General features: G+C 35.7%; 1 protein-coding gene across 1 annotated transcript in view; it reads left to right on the top strand.

Moving 5' to 3' along the window:
• Positions 1-3,853: 3,853 nt before the first annotated feature.
• Tsp66E (Tetraspanin 66E) overlaps positions 3,854-26,999 on the top strand; it is a 238,820-nt gene continuing 215,674 nt past the window's right edge. Inside the window, exon 1 of the mRNA XM_067110601.1 lies at positions 3,854-3,987. The gene's annotated coding sequence lies outside the window, so the exon portion shown is untranslated. The remainder of the gene's footprint in view (positions 3,988-26,999) is intronic.

The raw sequence follows: 26,999 nt of genomic DNA, 5'->3' as shown, positions 1-26,999 counted from the left end.
TCAGAATTACTGGAATGCGAAATTCTGGAGCATAAATGCTTGGCAGGATGCGAAGAAAAAAATTACACACTTTGGTCTAAACTTGTCACTGCAATATATTTTGGGCATCTCAGTAGGCCTAACCGTGTCTGTGTCAAATATTAAAGTATATTTGTCACCTTTGTAAAAGAAAAAATATTTACTCAATCGATTCGAATGGTTGAGAACCTGAAAATTCGATGGAACTCTTAAAACTATTGACAAATTCCTCGCAGGAGGAAACATGACTTTTTGTCACGTTGCAATATATGAGATTTATTTCACATGCAACTAACTAAACCCTTTTCCAAACTCTGAGACACTTTATCCTTTCCTAAAGTATTTGCAATAAAAAAAACGGCATCTCAGTGATATTTGAACTTATTAACTTCTTTGTATGTGGGTTAATGCCGTCAGTGCACCTTTCGTGGTGCACAGTAGGCAATACTAAAGGGTGTTTGTGGCGTCCCTTCGGCCCTTAGCTGCATCTGCTTTTTAACCTTGTCCTTCATCTACATTCCCACTCCCTTTCTGTAGTCTTGCTGTTCAACACGTCCAACTGTCGATGGGTTTTCTCCCAGCTCTACTTTTAAACCCTTGTTCTTAATTACATTTATTTTCTGGAACTCTTTATCTTGCTGTCCAATCACTATTTTGAGCGTTGCGTTGCCGAAAGTACCCTATTGCTTGGCTTAGCAGTCTAAATGTCTTAAATCAACACATTAACTATAAATAATTTCAAGGTGAAATAGGCCTAGGGCGGCGCCAGGCAACCTTAGCCTCGAAAGAGGCTATCTTGCAAGATCAACAAGTCAAGCACCGCACACTTATCCGTAGCCTTAAATTCCATTTTATTGCCAATAATTCCTTCCTTTAACTGAAAGCAGGAGATCAATAGCATTGCTCACTTTATTGCTTGCTGTCATGCAGACTAGCAGAGCGTCAGAGGCGAACAGCATTCCTTTTACGTGACTGTTGTTACCGTGAACTTGAATTTTAATATCGAACTGGAAATTACGAGAATCCAGCCCACATTCCGGGAAAGCATTCCTGGAATGATTTACGTGTCTTGATAAACCGCACTGCGTTTCATGACGGGATAAAATTCTCCTTAGTACGAAAACTTTGTCAGTCTGGACTCAGTGACCAATATTTATACGTTAGGATATATTGGTATAATGGCAACATGATGCTGGAATATTCATAAATTATAATTCTTACGGTGATTCCTGATATGATGTACCTTTCACAAACATACCTGAGCTGAAGTATCTTTCTGTCTCTCTCTCTCTCTCTCTCTCTCTCTCTCTCTCTCTCTCTCTCTCTCTCTCTCACAGACACACACACACACGCACACACACATCCTATCCATTTTGATTAAATCACCGAGTTCACTTTAGTCTCATAATTGATGCTGCTAATCTGATTCTTGAATCGTCACTTCCAGCACGATTAGTAGACGCATATTAAAGATTCTGACTACATTCCGTGAAATGGTGATGAAGAGGAAATAGCGAGGCGTAAGCTATCAACATAAAGGTTTATTTGAATTGTATACTCAAATGCATTAAATTAAAATTATGATATAACTCTCAGCAAGGCGGAATACAGAGCGCTGCTCTTTACCAATACACCAAGCTTCTGTTAGAGACAGTAATGGTAAGAGAAATGTTTTGGAGAAGGTGCTGTTAATTGTGTTTTGCTTAATATTAGTTTTTTTTTTTTTTTTTTTTTTTTTTTGTGCTGACAACGATGTCAAAAGAAATGTGCGTATTGACAAAATATAAACTCTTGGTAATTGTAAAAGAAATAGTGGTGGGAGTTTTTTGCCATTAGGTACATTTTCATTGAAATGTTAAAAAAAAATTTTTGGTATGAACATATACTGTCTCATGAAAGACTTGCTTTTAAATTAATTTCTTTATAACGTTATTTTTTTTTTAATTATATGTCTTGCTTTATTGCATGTACTGCGAACCAATGGTCATTTCACGAAGTGTATAGTGCTCGTCAGCGGTTCTTTCATGGTTTGCAAATGGCAAACTGCTTTCGTTGTTTGAAAAGACCCTGCATTTGGTATGATGTGTATTTCCATTTTATGACTCCACGTCTGCTCTTATTCTTTTTATATATCTCAAACACAAGAGAGAACGCTTCAGAACAAGAAATGTTATGGACTACGTGCTAGGATTGTAACTATTGATTTTTAAATGACTTAACTTACCATTTGAGAACATTCTCTGGCAATGCTCAAAGAAATGGAAACCAGCCAGGCTGGTTTTCGCACATTTATTTCCTTTTTGTTTTTTGTTTATCATGTTTAACAATTCGGTAGGCCGGATGGAATGTATAGATTCAGCCCATAGGTAATGGACTTGGGTTGAGGTGAACAATATGGCTTGGTTTGGCTTCTGGACGTGGTATACAACCGAGATAGCATAGGTATATAAGATATAATATTACAAACTCTGCTATAGAAAGTCACTCATTATCTAGCACGTCCTAGTGTAATAGCATCGAAGTAACACAGTTTAACGCCAGTTCAGTTGTGCACAGAGAAAACATTTACCGAATAATGCTTTAGTTAAAGTATGTTTCTACAAAAGTCTGTGGCTATGGTCGTACATATTAGTTTTAAGTGATGGAGCGTTGTTAGAAACGAAGCTGCCAATCAAATTAGCATTACAAACACTTTTTGGGAGTCGCTGGACTAGAGCAGTAGCATTTGCCGAGATGAAACAATCACTTACAAGCATTATAATGAACGGAAGTACTAAATTCGAACATTCCCATGATACATTGATCTAGTATTTTACATATACCTGTAATTATCTTTCTATTGTACTTTTGGGGTTAGTCAATGGACAATATTTGTTACGTACGCCAATTTTCGATACGCTTAGCTATTTACGAATGATTTAGCAAGTAAAACACACAACACAATCATGGAGAACATCTACGGAAGTCATGACACCGTGATGTTTGAGAGCGGGAACCTCTCCTGTGTGCTACCTTGCCAGACGAAAATGTCGAGCGTAACGGTGGCATCGTGTTTTAAATTACAGTATTTACAGGTATATGTTTTTTTAAAGGCATTGTCTGATCAGTTTTCAGCATTTGCAGAACACATCAGTAAGGCACAAGGGAGACAGGGTGGCCTCTGTGAACAAGGGATTGGAAAGGCCTCAGCAGGCCTCCTAAAAAGTAACGAGAAGTTAATGATATCAAAAGACTGCGTCATAAATATCCTGCAAGAAATGTAACTCATAGCCTTGACTATGTCTTTCATTTGTTAATAAAAACTGAATGTTTCTAAGAACTGTGGGGTTTTGTCATGAATCGATACTAGCATAAAACATTTGAGTAAGTAGTTACATGACTCATGTCTAAATATCATGTATCAATAAAGAAGTGCACAAGATCTTGCACGTTACAGAAGTTCTAGTATATGGCCATGATGAGAATGCGGAAAGATATTTTACGCCATTGTGAATTAAATCTGATAGCCCATAACTGGCGTCGTCTCGTCGATAATTGCTGATATTTATAGTTTACTATGTAACTACAAATCAATGCAACAATTTCAAATATTTGAAAAAAATAATAAAAAACTGAAGACAAAAGAAGCGTCTATATCACTTCTCAAAGGCGAATCTCTCCTTAACAACGCCAATTTGCTGCTGATGGTGAAGCCGACGTTGTTTATGGAGAGGTATAGTATCGTTCTCTTTAATCATCTCAATGAAATCGTCCAGTGCTACCGGTGTTGGAAGGCTCACTGTACGACATGTTTTCCGGTTTTGCTGCCCGGGGTCGACGCTTCTCAACTGGTTCGAGCGCCAGTTTCGTAATGTCAGTGATCAATTGCATGTAAGGGATTGTTTTTTGTTGAACTTTCGTTAGTGAGACCGAGTTCTAAACGTCTTCGGCACTATTCTCTGCTAGCGATAGATTACTCTCCGTTTGAAGGTAAGTAAATATCGTGTTATGATCCGTTATTTTGCAGGTCACCCGGTATTTTTGTGCTGTGCAGGTCTATGTGTATTTAGGCCTATATGAAAATGTATAGGCTACGGTAATATTTGTATTCCGCAAACTAATTAAACGTATATGAATAAATCTACTCGTTCCTGTCGCACAGCCTTGTACACCTCAAAATACATTTCATTTTTACAGTCTATATGCGTGAGCTAGGCCTATGTTATGTCAATAACCCACCTTCGTGTAATGCCACATCCCATTTATTATCTACCGGTAGATATTTACATAAGTAAACACCGGTCAGAAAAAAATGGTTGGGATGTCGTTGATATATTGGGATGGGATGGGGTATCCTGAAAAGACCCACATGAATCTCAAATTTAGGCCAGTAATGATATAACATTTTTTTTTTTTTTTTTTTCAAGATAAGGATAATTGACATCTGTCATAAGGGCCCTCAGTAGCCTCTCTAAAACTTCCAGGTTGGAGTTTCCTTTGTATTTTCTTTTGTGGGGGGTGGGGTTAGGGATGTTGTAGGGGGGAACTTCAGACAAAAGTTGGGAGAGAGAGGAGAGAGAAACAGTTTGTATTTAGTAAGTTATGCTTGCTTTAGAGTAGCCATTATAGAGGGAGCGACCGCCGCAGGATGAGAGCGGAGTTTTTAAAAAGCGATGGGATGATCAGATCAGAGAGAGAGAGAGAGAGAGAGAGAGAGAGAGAGTCTGAGAATGGTCACCTTGGAAACTAGTCGGCTACTGTGATGAAGAATACAACCTTCCCCTTCCTTTCTGTTTGTGTTATATCAGTGGGATCTGTATCATTTTGTGAATCCCCTTTACTTTCTCTCTCGTGGTTAGTCAACTCTTCTACAAATTGTGCATCTCTTTGTCTGGTATATCTAGTCTTACAAGTTCCGGGAGAGGCTGTTATCATGGTTTGAAGTGAAGTAGAAAAACTGGCTCCATTGACATGCATTACGTTGTGCATATTATGAAAATCATCTGTGTTAAAAATGAAAAGCCATAAACTTATGCTTACCTATTATAGTGGTCATAATACCAAGGTTAGTACAATTGGTTATTAAAACGTAGGACGAGATTGTATTGATCGTGTGTTCAAAGCCTACCGTGTAAGGACAATTGTTTGGTACATTTCCTATTTCTGATTGTAAGGTTTTGTAAACGGACGTTCTCAAACAAAATATTAAGAAAATTAGTTCCTTCCCTAACCATAATATTTACTTATTTATGTTGAATTTGACTGGTAGATTTCGTGTACGCCTAGGTTCTATCTACTGAGAGATGGAATGCATTCGAACTGATAATCGGTTATTATTTAAGCTTGCTATTTAATCTAAAGGAAGGATTAGAATTAGCTGCCTAAGATATCTCAGCGGTTATGGTCACTACAGCTTACTTTTTATGCTCTAGGCTTGACGTCTGTCATGACTTCTCTGCAGTAATTTAAAAGTTGTATAAGATCACGAGTCTGATATTTTAAACAAGCTATCATCGGTACTACTTTCACCAAACTGGGTGCCCCAGGTTCTATTCCGGGGCAAGTAAAAGCGGGGAGGGTCACTGTTAAAATCCTACTGGACTGCTTTTGACTTAAGCAGTGAATCAGGTATCAGGTATGCCTTAGATGAGATAAACTACTGTGGTGGGTACAGCCAGATTTCATAAGGGCATAGGTCTAGCAACGACATTGCAGAAAGCTTGTTAAGAGCTGGAAGGCTAGCCGCTAACCCTTTCCGGGACCAACCTAGAGCATAAAAAAGTAATAAAGTTTACGGTGAAAAAAAACGTGCACAGTGTGCGCGCACGCGCGCATGCACACATACTATATATATTGTACTGTATATATATATATATATATATATATATATATATATATATATATACACTGTATAAGCATTGTGTTGTATTTGTAAGTATGCTCTTGGGAATAATTATTGCAGTCTTATGCGGAATATTTAGTATGTATTGCGTTTCTTTTTATGTGTAGAGAACCGTTACTATAATATTTGTTCAGTATCATTAGTGCTTGATATTATTAAACTAAGAGAAAAAATAATTCCCACAACTGGATTTGTTTAGAAATGTTAGTGGGATAACTTCAGTTACATACATACATACACATGCACACACGCACACACACACATATATATATATATAAAATAAATATATATATATATATATAAATATATATATATATATATATATATATATATATATATATATATATATATATATAAATAAAAGTTGGCAGTAATGGTTTGGGCATTGAGGCATAATACTGCCAACGGTCTTATTTAACTTTAGTAATGATGCAGTTGAAACTGAATGAATCATTTCGATAAAGAATGCCCAAAGGTTTGACGAGCGCGAACGTCGTCAATACACCCTCCATGATTAGACCGAAGTCCATTTTCACAGATATCCGGAAAGGGAATAAATTTAAAGTATTATCTTGAAGGGCGTCGTGTCACAATCTCCCATCGACATGTTGGAACACGTTCCCGAACATCAGGACAATAATTGATGTTTGTACGAGCTGACCCGCTTCCTATTTCAGTCTTATTCAGGATCCAGAGAAAGTCTTATTGAAGTCACGTTGACCTCGGGACGAAGCCGGCCCTCTCGATTGTTAGAAATTGACTTTGTTTTACGATTCTTAGAGTATTTCAGAAATCGGATTTGTTTGACGTTTCTTTTGTTCTCTTGTGTCTCAGTTTCGTGACCTTAAAGGTGATTGGATGGTTGGTTGCCTCAACAGCTATATCATGTGATTCATTTACCAGAACTGGGTTTGGTTGTGGCTAAAATATTTTAGCATTTGTTAGTATAATTTAACATATGTCACTATTTCTTTTTACTTTTGTGATTCTTTTATGTATTATATTTTATTCTCTCTCTCTCTCTCTCTCTCTCTCTCTCTCTCTCTCTCTCTCTCTCTCTCTCTCTTCTCTCTCTCTCTCTCATTTTTTAAAATCTGTTTTGTACCCCACAGTATTGCCAGCAAATTCGACTTAGAAGAATACAGGAGGATCCTTCAGACTCTCTCTCTCTCTCATTTGATTTTAACCTTTGTTTAGTATCTCGCAGTATTGCCAGCAAATTCGACTTTGAAGAACACATAGGAGGGTTCTTCAGACATTCTCTCTCTCTCTCTCTCTCTCTCTCTCTCTCTCTCTCTCTCTCTCTCTCTCTCTCTCCTCCGAGCAGCAACCAGCCAGATTTAAGCATGCCTCCCGGAAGATAGTGCTGTGACCGCAGCAGTAACCATAAGCAAAATAGAAAGATGGCACCCATAAATAAAGGGATCTATCCGGCTTATGTGGGCTTATTTAGAACGTCGCCTTCGAACGGTTGCTCGTTGCGTGCCACTGAAGTTATTTGACAATGGCGTTGCAAAAAGTAAATTGCTAAGGTGTGTAAAATGATAAGGCATTGCTAATTTCTTAAAGTGAGAGGAAGGTTTTTTGTATACAGGAATATATATACATATACATTATATATATAAATAAATATATATGTATATATATAAATACTGTATATATATACATAAGTATATGTATATAAAGTATATATTCATTTATTTTTATCATATCCATTTTCCATTGGAGGGGATGGCTCCAGAAGGTGACCATCCTCCGGTTTTCAGCTGTTTTCATGGTTGCGAGGCCTCGCGGATGTTCAAGTGGCTTAGATGCCAACAGCGTTTATTATTTCATGGTGAGCATCCATCCAAATATATATATATATATATATATATATATATATTATTTGTAGATAAGTGTGTGTATATATATATATATACGTTTGTATGTATGTACTGTATGTATGTATATATATATATATATATATATATATATATATATACACACACACATGTACACTGCAATATTTCCTTCTGGCTCTTGCAGTACATTTAGTGACGTGATGTAGAAATATATATAATATATATAGAAATATATAATATACATATATTATACATATGTATATCTATACATTATATATATATATATATATATATATATATATATACATACATATATATGTATTGCCTCCTGTCAAAAATAATATTGCCGTCAACACCACCTCCATCCTTTTACCACTGGATGAAGTGTGTACCCCATGTGCAGAAAACTTCCACTGCATAAACCATTCCATTTTCCGTGTCATTTACCACCATAGGTTCTATCTGTAAATATCAGTAGATACTGTATAGGTCTGTGAGTGAGCATGTCGGCTTGGGGTTGGAATGGGGTCATATGATTTTCCAAAATGACTTCCCGTTATCTTTTTTTTTTCCTCGGTGAAAATAAGTACAGTTACTTTCCACAAAGCTCCTTTGTGGAAAGACGGTTTGGCAGGAGATGGGACGGGAAGGCCCCTGAATTAAGGAACTGGAACGCATTACATGTAATGGCAGCGGAATGGAAGAGGTCGTTTTCAAGCAAGGTATGGTTATGATTATTATTATTGACACGATTGCAGTTGAAAAGCCCTCGTTTCTTTATTTTTACCATGTGATCTTGTGTGTGTGTGTGTGTGCGTGCGTTTGCGTTTTATGCCTTGTGTCGATGTGGTTTTTTATGAACTGCAAGAAATAGCAAGCGTGACTTCACATTTCCTTTGTCTAGATTATCTCTTGAGTCTTAACATTTTATGCATTGCTTCCGTTTTTCGAATTTTTGTATTAAGTTTTTTCTTTTTCGTTTTCTTTTCATAGGTTATCCTTAAGCATTTAGATTAGTCTCCACCACTTTCCTTCGTTGTCATTTTGTCTATTCTTTATTGTTTTAGGCTTAGATTGGATAAGGTCATACAGTTTTCCATTTCAAACGACCCGCTCCCCCTCCCCCACGCTCAGTAATAATAATAATAATAATAATAATAATAATAATAATAATAATAATAATAATAAATACGATTCACCAGCAAGAAGAACGTTAGGGATTAACATCAAACAGACTTTAGGAGCTACTAAGTATTAGTGTTGTGTTGAATGTTAACAGTAATGGATTAGTTACTGCGTGAAAGGAAGCATATGTAGACTTTTCATAGTATCGTTGCGTGTTTTTTTCCATTGCGTTTTAGAGCATCCATTAGATGATGTACATTTGTAATGAAACATATTCAGTGGAGGATTATTTCGTGTTTTATCGGTCTCTCTCTCTCTCTCTCTCTCTCTAGATTAAGCCAGCTTTGTGCTGGCACGGGCTCTTGCCCTTCTGCACCCCGTAATTCTCTCTCTCTCTCTCTCTCTCTCTCTCTCTCTCTCTCTCTCTCTCTCTCTCTCTCTCGATTGAGCCAGCCTTGTGCTTTCACGGGCTCTTGCTCTCCGGCAGCCCATAATTCTCTCTTTCTCTCTCTCTCTCTCTCTCTCTCTCTCTCTCTCTCTCGGCTGTAGTGAATGATGGTGCCTGACAGGAACAACTTTTCTGTTTTGTTGAGGAGACTGATTACCTAAAATGTGAAGTTGCAGCATTTGTAGATTAAACAGAATTCGATCATTTTTACGCTGAAGTAACACTTCTTCGCCTGTACCGCCAGATAACGCGCAATCAATCAACCAGTCAATCCTGAGCCCCTGCGCGAGCTCCAGGCATCACATTTGGACAAAGTATAAAAATCAAGAACTCGAGATTCAATCAAACGGAGAACTTCCTCATATCCCCTGCGGCTTGTTTAATTGGCAGATACATCGCCTGCGAATGAAATGCCATTAAGTTTTACATCATCACTTTCATCAGTCAACAGATGTACAGCCGATGTTTCGTGCCTTTCCCTCTCTCTCCCTGTTAATAATAAAATGCCGGAAGCGTGTTTTCATCATCTCTTACGGAGCGGCGTTAATAACGCGGCCTTTCGTTTTATTGTCGATGATGTTGTCACAGATGTCTTGTTCTCACAACTGGCGGTGTTGCATTCTTTTCAGAAGTGATCATGTAAGGTAAACGATATCGACTCGGGGTCCATTTCCTAAAAAAAAAAAAAAAAAAAAAAAAATACTGTTCGTCTGTTAAGTATCGAATTATATATGTGGTGTTTAGTCGAGTGTGGTGGGTCTCAACCAGGGCGGAAAGGCCATAGGGCCATTGAACTTTTCCCAAGAACTTGCTCAGAAAACACAGTCTCAGAAGAGAAAAGGAGTATTACTGAAAAACACGTTTATATATACGTACATATACACGTATACAGTACCTATACATACACACATATAGATTTATATATATATACGTGTGTATATATATGTATATTATATATAAATATATATATATATATATATATATATATATATATATATATATATATATATATATATATATGGGTGTGTATATGTATGCGTAATTATAAATGTTATGTACAACGTACTGCGAATTATAAAATTTGGAATTTGTGGCCCGACTCCTAAGAACGGAGATATGTCAAATTCTGACAAACGGTCCCCTAAAATTTACGCTTCGGTTTGTCTTGGCTCGTATCTACGAGCCTTGGCCCTGGATCCTCCAAGGAAGAGTTACGATCTCGTAATGTTTACGACTGAGATGGAGAGGCTTCAACACGCCGCATGTCGCCGACTGTCATCCCTCGCGAAATTTTTACGAAAATTCGTTATTTGTTCTCTTGGATAAAGGATTTTCCACAGGAAGTATTCCTCATGTCTAGCGTATCACTTTATATATTTTCATTTAATTCGCGGTGTCTTTTTTATCCATGTTTCTTTTTACAGATAAGACTGGTGAATTTTTCCAGCTTACTTTCATTTCCGTGAGCCTCTTGTTTTTACAGTTGCTGCCGATTTTTGGTATTTACTCATATGATTAATTTTGCCTGTTTCTTGTCGGATCTCGTCGAAATCATAAGTTTTTTTTTATGTATGCGCCTCTCTATTTCACAGTTATTGTAGATGTTCTGATTACATTTATAATATGATTTGACTCAAATATCCCTTGTAATCATTGGACAGACAGACAGACATGTTCTTTGGTCTTAGCGAGGGGAAATTTGTTTTACTTCTCGTCATCATCATCAGCTGGGATTTATTTATAGGGGTCCTATTATCGAACCTCATTTGGGCCATCAGGCTGCCCTTTTTTGTTCACCCTGTAGTTGATAGCTTTCTTTATAAAAGAACTTGTTTTCCAGTTTGAGAACTTTGGTTCTTTTTCTTGCGGATGTGTTCTAAGTGTCGTCTCAAAAAAATATTTTCCAGTATCTTTCTTGCATTTATCTCATCGAAATGATAATCATTGTAAGCTAGTCAGTGCGAGAGTTAAATCTGACACCGTTATCTCAAGTTCGGAGTAACTAATTAATCTTAATACTGTATTCCATTTTGGCCTCCAGGTGTAGTTTAGGAGAAATATTCGGCAACAGTTATGTTGGCAGCAGCAGGAGTAGTAGCATATAACAAGTATATAGTAGTAGAAGTAGTAGTAGCAGTTACTACATGAGCGTCAGTACTCTGAAGCACACTCCTTTGCTCAGCTTTTTTTTTTTAAGTTTTGTTAATTACATAGTGTATACTGTGATTCATTTATTATTTGTTATTAATTACATTTAATAATCCATCTAATATTTATTATACATATATATATATATATATATATATATATATATATAAATATATGTTATATAATTATGTATTTGTATATATTTTCTCTATGTATATCATAATTATATATATACATATATGTGTATATAATACATATATATAATTACTTATAATAATAACAACAAGGTTTAGGGGTTTTCTGGAGGTCTTGGTCTCCCCAGTACGTAAAACTGTAACGATTAAACATATCCACTTGCGAGCCTCTCTCTCTCTCTCTCTCTCTCTCTCTCTCTCTCTCTCTCTCTCTCTCTCTCTCTCTCTCTCTCTCTCTCTCTCTCTCTCTCTCTCTCTCTCTCTCTCTCTCTCTCGTGAAAGCTATATCCTCTGTTTTTTCTCCGCATCATCAAACCATCCTGACGGCTTTCATCGTATTTATTAATTAATCAATTCTCTAACAGCCCAGATACGCAATTATCGCACGTTCATAAATTCGCCGCGACGCTAATGACTTCGTAATCGCCCGCTACACCATATAATGATGAATATGTCTTGAGTGGTTTAATGTATGTTTGTGAAAGGTTGTATAAAGATTTTATAAAAGGCAAGGACCTGTTTTAAATAGTGAAAGATAGTGTAAAATGTCAAGACATTTTTTCACATGTAAGGATTAGATGGTGAAGTTGGTAAGCGTATGTGCACGAATGATATGTATGTTGGTGTATTTGTGTGTTTTAAGATAAGAATATGCCCATCTACACTCTTATTCACACATACACATGTACGCATATATATGTATATATACATGTATATATATTCATTATGTATATTTATGTGTATATATGTGTATACATATGTAAATATATATATATATATATATATATATATATATATATATACATATATAGTGTGTGTATACACTATATATGTCTATGTATGTAGTTAATCTCTACTGTTAGTATGGTTTATATCATGAGCAGTGTATATATAAAAATATTTTCAAAGCCTTTAAATAATGCTGTCATCCTTTTATCCAACTTTGACTTGCAATGTACATTCATTAAGTCGTGTAAAACTTATCTCCTTTACTTCAGACGTCATTTACTTTCAAAATACGAGTAATCAATCGTAGCCACTTGTTTTATTAACTTTGGAAGTTTCTTTATGATTTCAGGATATAGGTTACATAGTAAGTTCGAATCTCTGTCAAGTATTGCTGGAGGAAATGGATTTTGATTCAAGGAAAATTTCATGGAAATTTGAAACGGAATCTGTTTCCAATTTTCACACTAGGAGATAGATTTATAGATTTTTAAGATATAGAGAGAGAGGCTTAACACATCTGTACCCCGTAGGGGGTTAGTGCGGTCAGTGCACCTCACGGGGTGCACTGTAGGCATTACTAAAGGTTCTTTCCAGCGTCTCTTCGGCCCCTAGCTGCAACCCCTTTCATACCTTTTACTGTACCTCCATTCATATTACCTTTCTTCCATCTTGCTATCCATCCTCTCCTAACAATTATTTCATTGTGCAACTGCGAGGTTTTCCTCCTGTTACACCTTTGTAACCTTGTACTCTTAATTTTCCTTTCAGCGCTGAATGACCTGATAGGTCCCAGCGTTTGGCCTTTGGCATAAGCTCTCTATTCCATTAACATATCTGTAATAATGCGCTGAAAATGAATGCCCTTTAAAAGATCAGTTCTAAGGGATGTTAATCAAGATGATTAAAAGATAATGTATTCGGGAACTTGATCTTCTCTCAAAGGATAATGATATGGGAAATTAATCCACCTTGATAAAGCAAAACACGTTTGGTTAATCCGAACGCTTATACATTGAATACTAAATTATTTATGCGAAAAGTAGGTTTTATCTTCAAGCAGTGAATTATGTAAATAAAAGGGCTTAGTCTTGCAAGTTGAAAATGAATGCAGTCACTTTAGAGGATTAAAAAGTCATCCACTCTGTCGAGATGATAAGTAGTGAATTAACAAGTTTGTCGGAAATATAATCTTGTTGGAAACTGTTCCAAGATTTAAAGGATTTTTATTGCTCTTTGATGTGGCAGGGGCAAGAGTTCCCTAAGTTTTATATATTTTATTAATAATTATGCCGACAATAACATCGAGTGTTGTGTCGAGAAAAAATTCAGATTTTATCTCATATTCAAAGTCCTAAAATATATATATATATATATATATATATATATATATATATATATATATATATATATATATATATATATATATATATATATATATATATATGTATATACTGTATATTATACACCTGTATATTTTACATGCATATATATAAATATATGTATATATATATATATATATATATATATATAATTCATACTGTATATATATGCATATATATACAGTATGAATATATATATATATATATATATATATATATATATATATATATATATATAATGTGTGTGTACAAATGGTGTAATAAACATATTACTAAAAGATGTTTCAAATAAAATGTTTTCTAGACTCGGAAGACTAACGTCAGAAAAAAGTTTCTTTGCTGTCACGTTTAGATAAAATTTTTTTTTTCTCCAGCAACACCCAGTGAAGCATATGTCTCCTTCTGGTTTGTGTCCATTGTTGCTCCAGCAATGCCTCTGGTCATGGCCTTCTCCGAATCGGCTTCCTTTGGCTCAAGGAAGCAACCAAATGTTTGCCTGGTGTCTTTATTCTCGTATTCCAACTGTCGGAAAGTGCGAAGGCAGGCGTATTGAAAACGGACGCTGGCTGAGACTCTCCCATTTACTCGATGTTCTTTTAAATGGTCTCTCTCTCTCTCTCTCTCTCTCTCTCTCTCTCTCTCTCTCTCTCTCTCTCTCTCCCAAGAATCCGTCGATCTCTCATCTCACTTCCTGCCTAGAAAACCAGAGCATCCACGGTGGTGGCCCTTCTCTCTCTCTCTCTCTCTCTCTCTCTCTCTCTTTCTTCACCCTAGAGTCTTAACTATGAATGTGCGCGTAGTTGAGGATACGAGCGCGGTTTACATCAGGTGAAATTAGCCTATCCATTTTTGGAGTGAGAAAATTGAGAAGGGAACTTGCAATATGCTTGTCGTTACGTCGTTCTCTCTGACTGGTTGCTGTAAAGGGGAACGGGGGAAATGTCTTGGTACTGCATATTGGTCTGCACTACACTGACGTGGACATTTTCTGCTGGGACCCTCGAAAGGATCGGAAATTGCACGTTTTATTGCAAGAGTGGCACTCAAATAGGCCAGTGGATACGTTGCAAAAAATTGGTGTCTAAACTTTCTTTTTTTATAATTTTTTCTTTCACACTTTTACATATGAATGCTATATTATGTAAATCAGCCTTCAAATGTTCTTAAGGTTATAAATTTGATTGTGTGTAGGTATATATATATATATATATATATATATATATATATATATATATATATATATATATATATATATTTCAACTGAATCACGGAAATATGGAATGTGATGAATATATAAATAAAGACAAAACCCACGAAGGAGAGAGAAACAGTGGAGTGCTGCGAGGCCTTTCGACTGTCGTCCTTTACTTAGCAGACTGAAGAAATATATAATGCATATACTGTACTTTCTCACTGTCGTAGAATAATATTCGCCTCCATGACAAAGAAAAATCCATTATAGTTAAAAAAATTGTAAGAAGCTATTTAGATGTTCGTAATTTTAACAGAAGATAAAAAATTAGAATACATGGCCATCTATATTATTTACATTAATGTATTATTTAATTCATTTTTTTAGTTTGTGAAATATGATGTATTAAATTTGAGCTGTACATTTCATGTTATATTTCTCAAGGTATTAAATTTGAGCTGTACATCTCATGTTATATTTCTCAAGTGAATAGAACACACGTATTTATTATACAGTATAGTATTTACCTTGTTATTAATTACGAGAGCCTTACAGAGTTTGCTGCATCCCAGTTCATTATTATTCATATCCCCCCCCCTTTTTCTTTGTTAGTTTTCTCTCTCTTTCTCTCTCTCTTTGTGAATGCCCAGTCACATCACCAGCTGGAGATTCATAGTTTGAGTCCAAGGCAAAGGAGAACTTTCTTGACACGCTCCCTTCAACCCTTTGTGCTTTTGTTAATCCAGTCGGTAATAAGGCGACTGTAGCGGGTCGCCCCCGGAGTGAAGAGAGAGAGAGAGAAAGAGAAAATATAACACATGGCCGATCAATGATCCGACATATACAAATCATGATTACAAGCGGAAAGGCCTCGACCAGGTAGTAATCTTTACCAATATCGGGATGGTACAGTTCATGAGGTATTCCCTCCAGACATTTTGTATTGACTAACTTGAAGTGTTTTTGGAGGATACCTGTTTAAACGCATCACCGTTGTGTGTGCGAGTGTGTGTGTGTGTGTCTGTGAGTGCTTTCATTCGGAAGGCAGTTTGTGTAGTTAAGCACGATCATTCAGATAACCAAACGCTAGGGTCGAATCGCTAGGGAAATCAGCTGACTAGGCTGCACAGCCGACTTGTAGAGCTCTTCATAAACTTCCAACAGACGGATGTTTCTTTCCGCCGTGATTCTGACCCTTCCCCAATCGGAAGATGTCTTCACTGATTTTTTTTCCCCTTTCAAACGAACTGTAAATATAGAGGTTTATTTAGTCTTTCAAAGTTTTCCAGAGTTTTTTCAAAGTCGTCCAGAGTCGTTCAAAGTCATCCAGAGCCTTTCAAATTCCAAGTCTTTCACCGTGTTCCTTATTTTTTTATTTTTTTTTTTTCAGGAAATGGGCGAGGGATGGATTAAGTTCTTAGATATCTTTTTATTGTTGGAATCTCATTTAAGATGACGCTCCTTGCCAAGGTGTATTTGTACAGGGGATATTGATTTCACACTCGTTACATATATTCATATGTAATACAGATGTAATACTCTTCATCCTGTATTTAGCACACTGAAATGAATTGCATTTTGAGGATTGCCTGTCCATTTCTTTATTCACTTATTCATATATAATTATAAAATAAACACTTTTAAACCAAATTCTTATAAAAAAACATATACAAAACTTCATTAGTCTACGTTAAAATACAAAAAGCAACGTGACCATGCATACTATACAAACTGTTTCCGACGTTCCTCATTGTAGTTCCTTAAAGAGATAGATTTTTAAAGATAAAATCGGGTAGATTGATAGACAAAGCAACGGTACAGCGTTTTATGTCTCTGTTTGTATGTAAGGCTGTTTGTCTTTATTGTTTGTGTGTTATTCCCAAGGCGTGAATTTGTATGAAAGGGGAGTGTGAGTGATGCAGCAGTCCTTGTTTGTTTGTTAGAGAGTAACTTCTCTTGTGTATGTGTGTCTGTGTGCTTTGGAGAGAGAGAGAGAGAGAGAGAGAGCATCGTTTGTTAAAAGTGAACTGTGGGTCATGATACAAGCAGTTGGAAAAGGAGAGAAAATGTGAGAGAAATTTATTTATTTATCCTCGAAATTTGAAAGCGACTTCAAGATACAAGGAAAGAGAAAGGGACAGAAGATGTTATTGGTCATTCTTAAAAACTGGAAAGAGCTATGATGGAAATTGTTCGTAAAGGGGAAGAGAGAGAGAGAGAGAGAGAGAGAGAGAGAGAGAGAGAGAGAGAGAGAGAGAGAGAGAGAGAGAGAGAAGGAGAAGGAGCTTGAGAAGGAGTGTCTCAAGGATCCTCCTATATGAGGAGAGAATGTAGGAGAGGGTGGACTTTATTGATTATTATTTCGAGGCTTATTGATAACTCATTGTGCTAGCGATGTGTCACTGACAGTAAACAGTGTCTGTGAAAGCTTTCGGAAGCCTGACGTCCCAGCTTTATCTAAGTTTGGCATTCCGTGCATGTACTGTATGTATGTGTGTATATATACTTATGTATATTATATGTTTATATATGCATATACCATACATATATACATACATACATACATACATATTTATATATATATATGTATATGTATATATATATATATATATATATATATATATATATATATATATATATATTATACATACATACAGTATTATGGGTGTTCGACGGTGTGGTCATAAGCCTCTGTGCATTTTTATTCTTGTGTACAAGCAGGTAGAAAACATAGTTATATTTATATTGGAATATACCTGTGTACAAATAAAATCCAGTCAGCTACGGTTAAGGAAAACGACTATATTTAAATATATGTAGGACATACAGACATTTTTGTAGATAATTTGGATACGTATTTGAATATTACACTTATGTACACTTTTATACATGAGGTTACTTCCAACAAACCTTTGGTCCTCTGTAGCTTTCGTCATGATAGGCCAGCGTAAAGAATTGGAATACGTGGGCATCAGCATGATTATTAAAAAAAAAAAAAGCAATTCAGCAACATCAAGCAACAACGTGCGAGAAAAAAAAAAACAGCACTGGAAGAATTTAGATACAGTCGGTGCTGCTGCGGCGTCGTGTCAACACAGGCCGCCTCAGACATCTATCGATTTGAAGATGTAGTAGGCTTAGGCGCCTCTTTAACAGTATTACACTATTCGGTTAGCAGAAGTTCGAGCCTTCCAGTGGGCCTGAATGATACATTTTCCAGCATCCCCTCCCCGCCTTTGGTACAGTCACTCGAGAAAGTTTGGCTCCTCCCGTGGACGGCTGTGGACAAACGTCGTTCGAGTGGATGAGAGTGTCTTAACTTGCATATTGATCCTTGACTCGGGTGCTTTTGATCCTGCGTGTGTGTCAGTTTTGCTTTGATCTATCTGGCTACCTGTTTAGCTATTCATCTATCTATCTGTCTATCTATCTTCCCATCTATCTGTCTGTGCGCGCGTGTTGGTGATGTACATGAATGGTTTCATATACGGTACATTTTTTCACGGTTTTCAACTGTGACATATATATATATATATATATATATATATATATATATATATATATATATAAATTATATATATATATGTATATTTAGTATATATATGTATGTATATAATAAAAATAAAAAGTCTATATATATATTATATATATTTTTATATATTTCTTAACACTGAAGTCTATATATAATATATTTTAAATATATCTTTAGATATACACGAAATTGATTATAAGTGCATTTTCCTTCTGATCAATTGTACAAGCACATGGGATATTTCACAGAGCGGACTCGGTTGGCAAAACATTTATTTTTAGCTTAGAGCCAAAATGAGTGTGTCGTGACTACTATTCTTGGCCATTAGAGACGAGAGCCTTCAGTTTATTGATAGCTAATGCTATGGTTCCAATTTGCTTCGCGCGTACATAAAGGCGTATAGGCCTACCGGTAAGGGCCATGAATATCTTAGATATATCCTATGCCATGCCATGTTTTTACGTAGTATGTGCTGGGTGAATAATATACAGATAATCCGTATTTATGAATTATGTAATAAACGTTTATATTTACATGCACACGCGAAGTGAGAGGAATACAGAAATCTTCAAAGGCGGAAGTTGGAAGGAATGATTCTGTTTTTCGATAGTCTCCATTACCCAATTAAATTATAGTTTTCGAATGAAATTAGTTGAGTGTGGTGGATACTAAACAGAGGAGAGCATGTCTATTTGTAGGGCAACTTCTAAAGTATTTAATGAAAGCCAGAAGGTGGATCCACTCACTATATACATATATATATATATATATATATATATATATATATATATATATATATATATATATATATATATATATATATATATATATATATATTAGTGTCCATGTATTTATGTATATATATAAGTAAATCAATAATAATATTTGTCTACACACATTTGTGTTTGTAGACAAACATTATTATTGATTTATTTATACATTATTTATACATATATATACATAAATACATAGACACTAATGTAATTGCTGATTTTGCTCTTGCATAGAATGTTGTTCGACCAGAAAACTACTTAGCCATTTTTTCGATGTATCAGTAAATGGGCTCTCAGTAGAACAACAACGCTGATGCGTAGCAAAGGCGTTAGGCAAACAACGCGTCCCTTTTACTCTAATGAAAAGGGAAACTTTAGATACTTTAGTAGACATCCTGTGGCCCCTTTCTCTGTACTTCTTCGGCAGCTCAGCTGGATCAGAGGACATGGGTAGGATTATGTGAACGAAAATCTATTCTTTGCTGGAATTTTTTGCGTGTGTGTGTGCGTTTGTTGTGCACTCGTGTATATCCGTTCGTGGGTACAGGTAAATTTAAGAGATCAAATCCAGGTATCAGTTATATACAAAGGCGTGCGTCTTATATATAAGTACAGTATATATATATATATATATATATATATATATATATATATATATATATATATACAGTATATATATTATTTATATACATCCTGTACTTATATATATGACGCACACCTTTGCATATAACTGATACCTGGATTTGATCTCTTAATTTACCTATAGTGTATAAGTATGTTATTTTGCTTAAAAACGTTACTTACCATTATTTATTTGCTCCCCACCTACCATTTTGTAACAAATTGAATAGAAACGTATAAGTCATATATATATATATATATATATATATATATATATATATATATATATATATATATATATATATATATTGAGAAGATCACTGTATAAAAAATCGTAAGTCAGGTATATCACTGTCATAAATTACATTATGTTTTTAATGAATAGGAATAATGACTTTAAATTAATTATGGGTTCATATTTTTTGGGGGGAAACGCAACATTTCATTCCAATTTATGATGGTATTTATTTCCGGGGAATTTATTAGGGGGAGAAATGACTAAATGGAAATTTGTGTTATTCACGGTAAAGTTTTTTTGTGCACTCACTAAATGTGTTAATGGAAAGAGATACAAACAAATGTAGATGAACCCTTCTCTACAATATACATACATATATATACATTATATATGTATATATTATATATATATATATGTATGTGTGTGTGTTTGTGTGTCTGTGTTTGTATGTATTTGCATGTGCGTGTATGTGTGTATGTATATGTTTTATTAAACCGAAGAAGTTTGAGATATAAAGTATAAAACCCTAAAGTACATGTCCAGACTAATCTTATGGGAATGTGGTCGTAGGATGAATAATAATAATAATAATAATAGTTTAAAGAGTTCGCGTTAAAAAGAACTGAAATTGTTTGTTATTGTAGTTACACGAAGATTTTAAAGGTATGGAGAATTAACTGTAATTCTTGAAAGGGAAGACCGAAAACCCTTGAAAGCCTCAATATATTTTAGACACTGAACTCAGAACAGCGTCCCCAACCCGTTAATTCAGACATAAACATCTCTTGAGTCTTTGTAGCTACTCTCGTCTTCCATATTTCTCCCCTCCCATCTGCCGTAATGGTTCCTGCAAAGGATGGAGGAGAGTTCTATAAAAGGAAATCACAATACGTTATTGATTATCTCCCTAACACTTGGTGGGAGTTTTATGTCTTTTGTGTTGCCGCCTGGGTTACGTGTCACATATTTGGGCGTAGTGACCGCACAGCCGCTGTTACTAGGAAGTTCGATATTTGTCTGGAGATGTTTTTGTTTTAATTGCAATAACTGAAATACGAGTGTACTGAGTACTGAGTATCCACCAGCAAAGTAATTGTACCTGTTTCAAAGGTCCATTTTATGAGAGGAATGTAGGAACATCTGATTGTACATTTACATTCTCCATCTGCCATTAAAATATTACATTTTTATTTTGCTGATTTATTGCCTAAATTAATGACTTCTAGGAGAATTGTTTCATAATCTCCCATTAAATTTTGTCATCAATTCCGCCCGCCGCTATGGATCAAGGTACTCTATTGCAGTCAAACCAGATTCCGCGCGATATTGCTACATGCGACTTTATGCAATATCGTACCTACGAACGCCGATTTCTCTTCTTTAAACCTCCAGTGCCTATAAACTGTTGAATGCTTTTTGCATAGTATTATCCCCGCAAAGCTAACAAAACAGTATCCATATATGTCTTCCCAGCACTTCAGAGAGTTGGAATGCTCAGAAACTTTAACGGTAACCTTTAGGTTTTTATATATTTTTGCATCATATTCATATTTATCAGCAAACCAGCATCACCGTGCTGTTATTCCAGCATGATAACTTTGGAAAAACATTAATCGTGAACTCCAAGTTTTGCAGGGTGGCTTTCGAATGCCCAGTTTTCTTGAACTTAGAAGTACAGGCGGTAGTACGCTCACAATTTCGTCCATATTGTAACCTGAGAATCAAAAGATATTCGGTTTTCTATTTTTCCAGAAAGGTTCAACAACTTCCCTACATTCAGTTCCGGGTTCGGGGATAACAAACAGCGCGTAAACCTTTTAATTTACGTTATCGAGTAGTAGCGCTCCATGAAGTACAAAAACAAGTGTCGAAACTTAACAGATGTGACGCGCAGGTGCTCAAGAGAGAGAGAGAGAGAGAGAGAGAGAGAGAGAGAGAGAGAGAGAGAGAGTTTATTAACCTTACCATGTTTGAGGAAATTATTACATCAAACATGTTTTTCAAATAACTTATGCTATAACAGAGAGAAACAGAGAAAGCCAAGGACATCGCCCACCCAGTGTGCATAAAACGTTTTAGTCTATAACTTCGTTTCCAAGAATATAGCGGCTTTAATGAGAAAAGGGAAAAGAAGCGGCCATTCTTATAAAACTTAGAGTCGTCTATTCTTTTAATTTTCCCAGAAAGAGTAACATTCCCATCCGTTCTTTTCTAGTTAATCTTGCAAATGGGGAATTAGATTTATAGTGCTTCTTCGCGGAATGCTGAAGAGATCTATATGGGATACGTCACACTGATGTTTTTTGCTTGATTTTATTTTCTCTGTGGATGGATTTAAGCTTTGTGAAAGGATAAATATACTTGATACGTAATTATTTGTTTGTTTGGCTTTTAGACTGGTTGGGTATTTACTGTTTGGGAAGTGTAAGATTAAACATATGTAATGATTAACATACACGCTTGTCTTTAAACTGTGTGCGTATTTCAGTAGGAATTTTAATCGGTTTTGTAAATTGCATCATTTAGCATTAGTGGCCATAATGTTCCGGATCGAATATTTGTAATTGTATCTCTTTCGAACCAGTTGTTTTCATGATGAATGTTACATAAAGCACAGTCGATCGTCTTCTTAATAACAATTATTCACTAATTTGTTAAAAAGACGAATTATGTTAATGGGTTCGAATAAAATCTCCTGGGTCTCTGTAAAATAGATGGCATTGCCGTGTATTTTTGAGAGAGAGAATCGCAAAAGCGTTTGTTAATCTCATTCCCTCCTGAGATCCGAACCTCCCGCTTTATCACAAGTCGCGACAGAGAATGATGGAAGAGGAAAGAGTCTTCAAGAAATGGCGCTGGCTTGAAAGATTCCTGAAGATTTTTACATCCATTTTTTTTTTTTTTTTTTTTTTTTTTTTTTTTTTGACGGTGAGAAAGAAAGGAAGGATCTCTCTCTTTCTTCACGACTCTTTTCGACGACTTTCCTGATGAATTATCTGTACTCTCTCTCTCTCTCTCTCTCTCTCTCTCTCTCTCTCTCTCTCTCTCTCTCTCTCTCTCTCTCTCTTCATTTCTTGTGACGACAATATGTTCCCATGATAGAAGCGATATGATGAATTTTGATGAATACGCCTTCTGTCCTCAAAAGAAAATGAAAACACAATCCCTTCTGGAAATGAAAATTCTTCCGATGTGTTTTGGAAATGATGCTCTCCTAAAAATAGTTTTCGTTTGCGGGTCGATATATGTATGTATATATATATATATGTATTATATATATGTATATATATATATACACACATATATAATATATATATGTAATATAATATATATACATTTATAATTTTATTTTATTGTTTTCTACCCATTGCTGTGATCACGTTTTGCTTCCTGTTTCTCTATTATTTATGTATTTATCTGCCTCCTTTGAAGTCTTATAACTTACGCTTGTTTATTTTCAAGCTGGTAACTTCTTTTAATCTATGCAGAATAAAGCTATTTAAACACTTTTTGCTACTTTTTCCATATAAAATAGCGTTTTACCTTTGTGTTTTACTCTCACCGTCCAAATACATTTCGCAATTATCCCCTTGTTAAAATTTTCACTAGAGACGCGTAATTGAGCGCGCCGACAGAATGGAACGCGATAGCCGTTGATGGATTGGGCACTTTTAAGGCATCGCTGAACGCTGAGGATAGATGAGGTGCAAAGTCAAGTGTTTTGGGAGTTGAGGAGAATGTGTTAATTAGTCCTGTATTAGACGGAGGTCGCGAGGAAGTGGGCGAGGGAAGCCATTAGGATGTTGTTGTTTGGGTAATTATGTTTTGGTATTGAATATCCACGCTCATTATCTATGTACTGGGTGTCAGTTTTCAGTGCTTGAAGCTAATGCATGAACTGAATGACTGGGTTTATAGTACCCAAGAATTCCTAACACTTTATGATGTTTATTCAAGTTAAAAATGGAATATTGATGATACTGATTATAATTGGGTAGTGAAATTGCGTATTATCTGTATATAGGGCGTCAGTTTTCAGTACCTGTAGCTAATACGTTAATTAAATGACTGAGTTTATAGCACTCAGGAATTCTAGACACTTTATGGTGTTGTATTCAAGTTAAAAATGGAATATTGATAATATTGATTATAATGGTTAGTAAAGTTTGGGTATTAAACATCACTGTCATTATCTATGTATAGGGTGTCAGTTTTCAGTGCGTGTAGCTAATGCATAAATTAAATGACTGGGTTTATAGTACCGAGAATTCTAGACACTGTATAGTGTATTCTGGTTAAGAATGGAAAAATGATAACACATTTTAATGAAGTCAGGGATAGAGACGACCATTTTTTTTTTGTACATTAAGTTATTGTATTGTTGGAAATTCGCTTAAAACCCATAGGTTGTACCATGACTACTGTCCCCACCGTCAGGGGCATTAGAATAATGATAATAGTAATAATAGATATTATTCTTTTGATACCATATGCATTTTATTCATGGTTTACACATCCAAAAACAGACAATGTCTTAAATTATTCAGATAAAAAGAAGGAAGATTACGAAAACCTATCAGACAGTAACGAAAGATACATATAAAAAAAATTAGAGATTGGAAGAGTTGTTCAATGTCTGATTGCGTGATATGCCAAGAATCCATGATGGGTTTGGAGAGAATAATAAAACTACTCTTTAAAACGAATCCGATATTAGTTCTTCGTTGGCGAGTCGGTAGAGTTCTCGGCTAGCACTCTGGACCCGGGTTCGATTCTCCGACTGGCCAATGAAGAATTAGAGGAATTTATTTCTGGTGATAGAAATTCATTTCTCTGTTTAATGTGGTTCGGATTCCACAGTAAGCTGTAGGTCCCGTTGCTAGGTAACCAGTTGGTTCTTAGCCACGTAAAATAAGTCTAATCCTTCGGGCCAGCCCTAGGAGAGCTTTTAATCAGCTCAGTGGTCTGGTTAAACTAAGATATACTTAACTTTTTAGATTCCTGACACTGGGAAGCTGCATTTGTAACACTTCCGCGTCTTTAACACGATTGAGATACAACAGAGTGATACGAAACCAGGAAGATGTTTGTAAGGGAATGGTGTGACAGCAGGTGTGAAAAACCATTCTTGGTGGTTGATGAAAAAAGAAATATTGTTTTACTTTCAAAGAAGTGCTGTTTTACTTTCAACGTTCTGGGTGCAGTGTGAAAGAGAAAAGCAGATTTTTCTCGAAGGAATGGGGCGTTTAGCCAATTGTACTATGCGGAAGCGGTGTATAGCTATATGATTAAAGGGGAAAGTAAAGACAATAGACAGATGATGAGAGGAGGAACTGCCGGCGAACGGCTCCGTTCGTGGAAATTGTTATAATGAAGTTTTAAAAGAAGGAAAACACTAAGAGCGTTTTGCAGACAGATATTCTGATAAAAATGACAACTTGTTTGAGGTATGGCGTTGATGGAGATGTGGTCAAGAGAGGCATATTTAACGCCATAACTTGCGCGCACCATGAACAGTCATACCCGCTGGAACCATAGTAGTAGAATCAGAGAGAATGCAACTGCAAAGAATAATATGAATGAATGATTTTAAGTTATCAGTTGTCGTGACTTCTGTGGTCATTGACCGATGTCAGTTACATGACTACATAATGTAATATATTTATAATTAAAACTTGTAGGAAAAAAAATTATATCTTTGTAAAATTCCAGCTTCTAAAATATATTTAAAATAAGTTCATGGAAAGGAAGTGCGAGGACTTAGGTAACTGTAAAAGTCTGTGAAAGAAAAAACTTGAAATTTTTGCGTTAGAGAAAAGAAGGTAAAATTGAACTCCTTTCAGGTTTTATCCTTGATGTATCAAGCACAGTGTGAACAGGGTTTTATATGGCACACGTGCTTATTTTCAAAGCCAGTTTTTTCTTTAGTGAATTAGATTTGAAAATTGGGTGTTTATTTTTGGTGCATGAGTAACAGATATCGACACCGACTGAAAAATGTGTTATGTGAAAACTGAAGTGATAATTTATCATATATATGTGTGTATGTGTGTGTGTGTGCATATATACAGTACTGTATATATGTAGCATTGCTTCAATACAAGCAGACTACTACAGCCACTGTGCATGTAGGTTTGGGATAAGACCTGACGGAGGGATGAAATGTGGTAAATAAAAGCCGTAGACTTTTCACTCGACCTTTCGATTTTGCGGCTTGGTACTCGTCATGGCTCAAGACAATATCGGCACTTGTTTTCAAAATTAACACTAATCCTGAGCCTAGGTTAAACAATTTTATATTATGATATAGAATAGGATACAAAGGATTATCAGTGTGAAATGTTTTATAAAGTAAGCATGAAGCTCTGAGTATTATGCTTTGTGGAAAAATCTAGGAAGAATTTGTGATACGTGGGTCTTTGTTCTTATCCTAGTTCCTCTTTTGAATGCGAAAAAACTTGTACAAAGTACTGCTGGCATTTGAAATGCTCTGATGCTGCCATGTTGATCAGTAAATCTGTGGCGATGCTAAACAATTCACCCAGCTACCGCTTTCTTTGTTTTATTGATTCATATGTACATTGTTTAATGCAGTAGTGATGAAAAAGCTCAGTGGCCAAGCCTCGAATTCCATACTTGCATCTTTTTTTTTTGCACTCCTGCAGTGAAAAACTCTCTCTCTCTCTCTCTCTCTCTCTCTCTCTCTCTCTCTCTCTCTCTCTCTCTCTCTCTCTCTCTCTCTCGTGTAAATGTCAGCGTAACCTAAGACGCAAGTTTGTTTGTCTGGAATCCATGTTGCTTTGCTTGGTTCAGTGTTTTGTATGTGATGTTAATGAGCCCAAGGGATCGTCAACATTGATGCACAGTGTTGTATTAT

Source organism: Macrobrachium rosenbergii, chromosome 10, assembly GCF_040412425.1.
Source record: "Macrobrachium rosenbergii isolate ZJJX-2024 chromosome 10, ASM4041242v1, whole genome shotgun sequence".
NCBI lineage: Eukaryota > Metazoa > Arthropoda > Malacostraca > Decapoda > Palaemonidae > Macrobrachium > Macrobrachium rosenbergii.
This window is presented reverse-complemented; position numbering and strand designations above follow the sequence as displayed.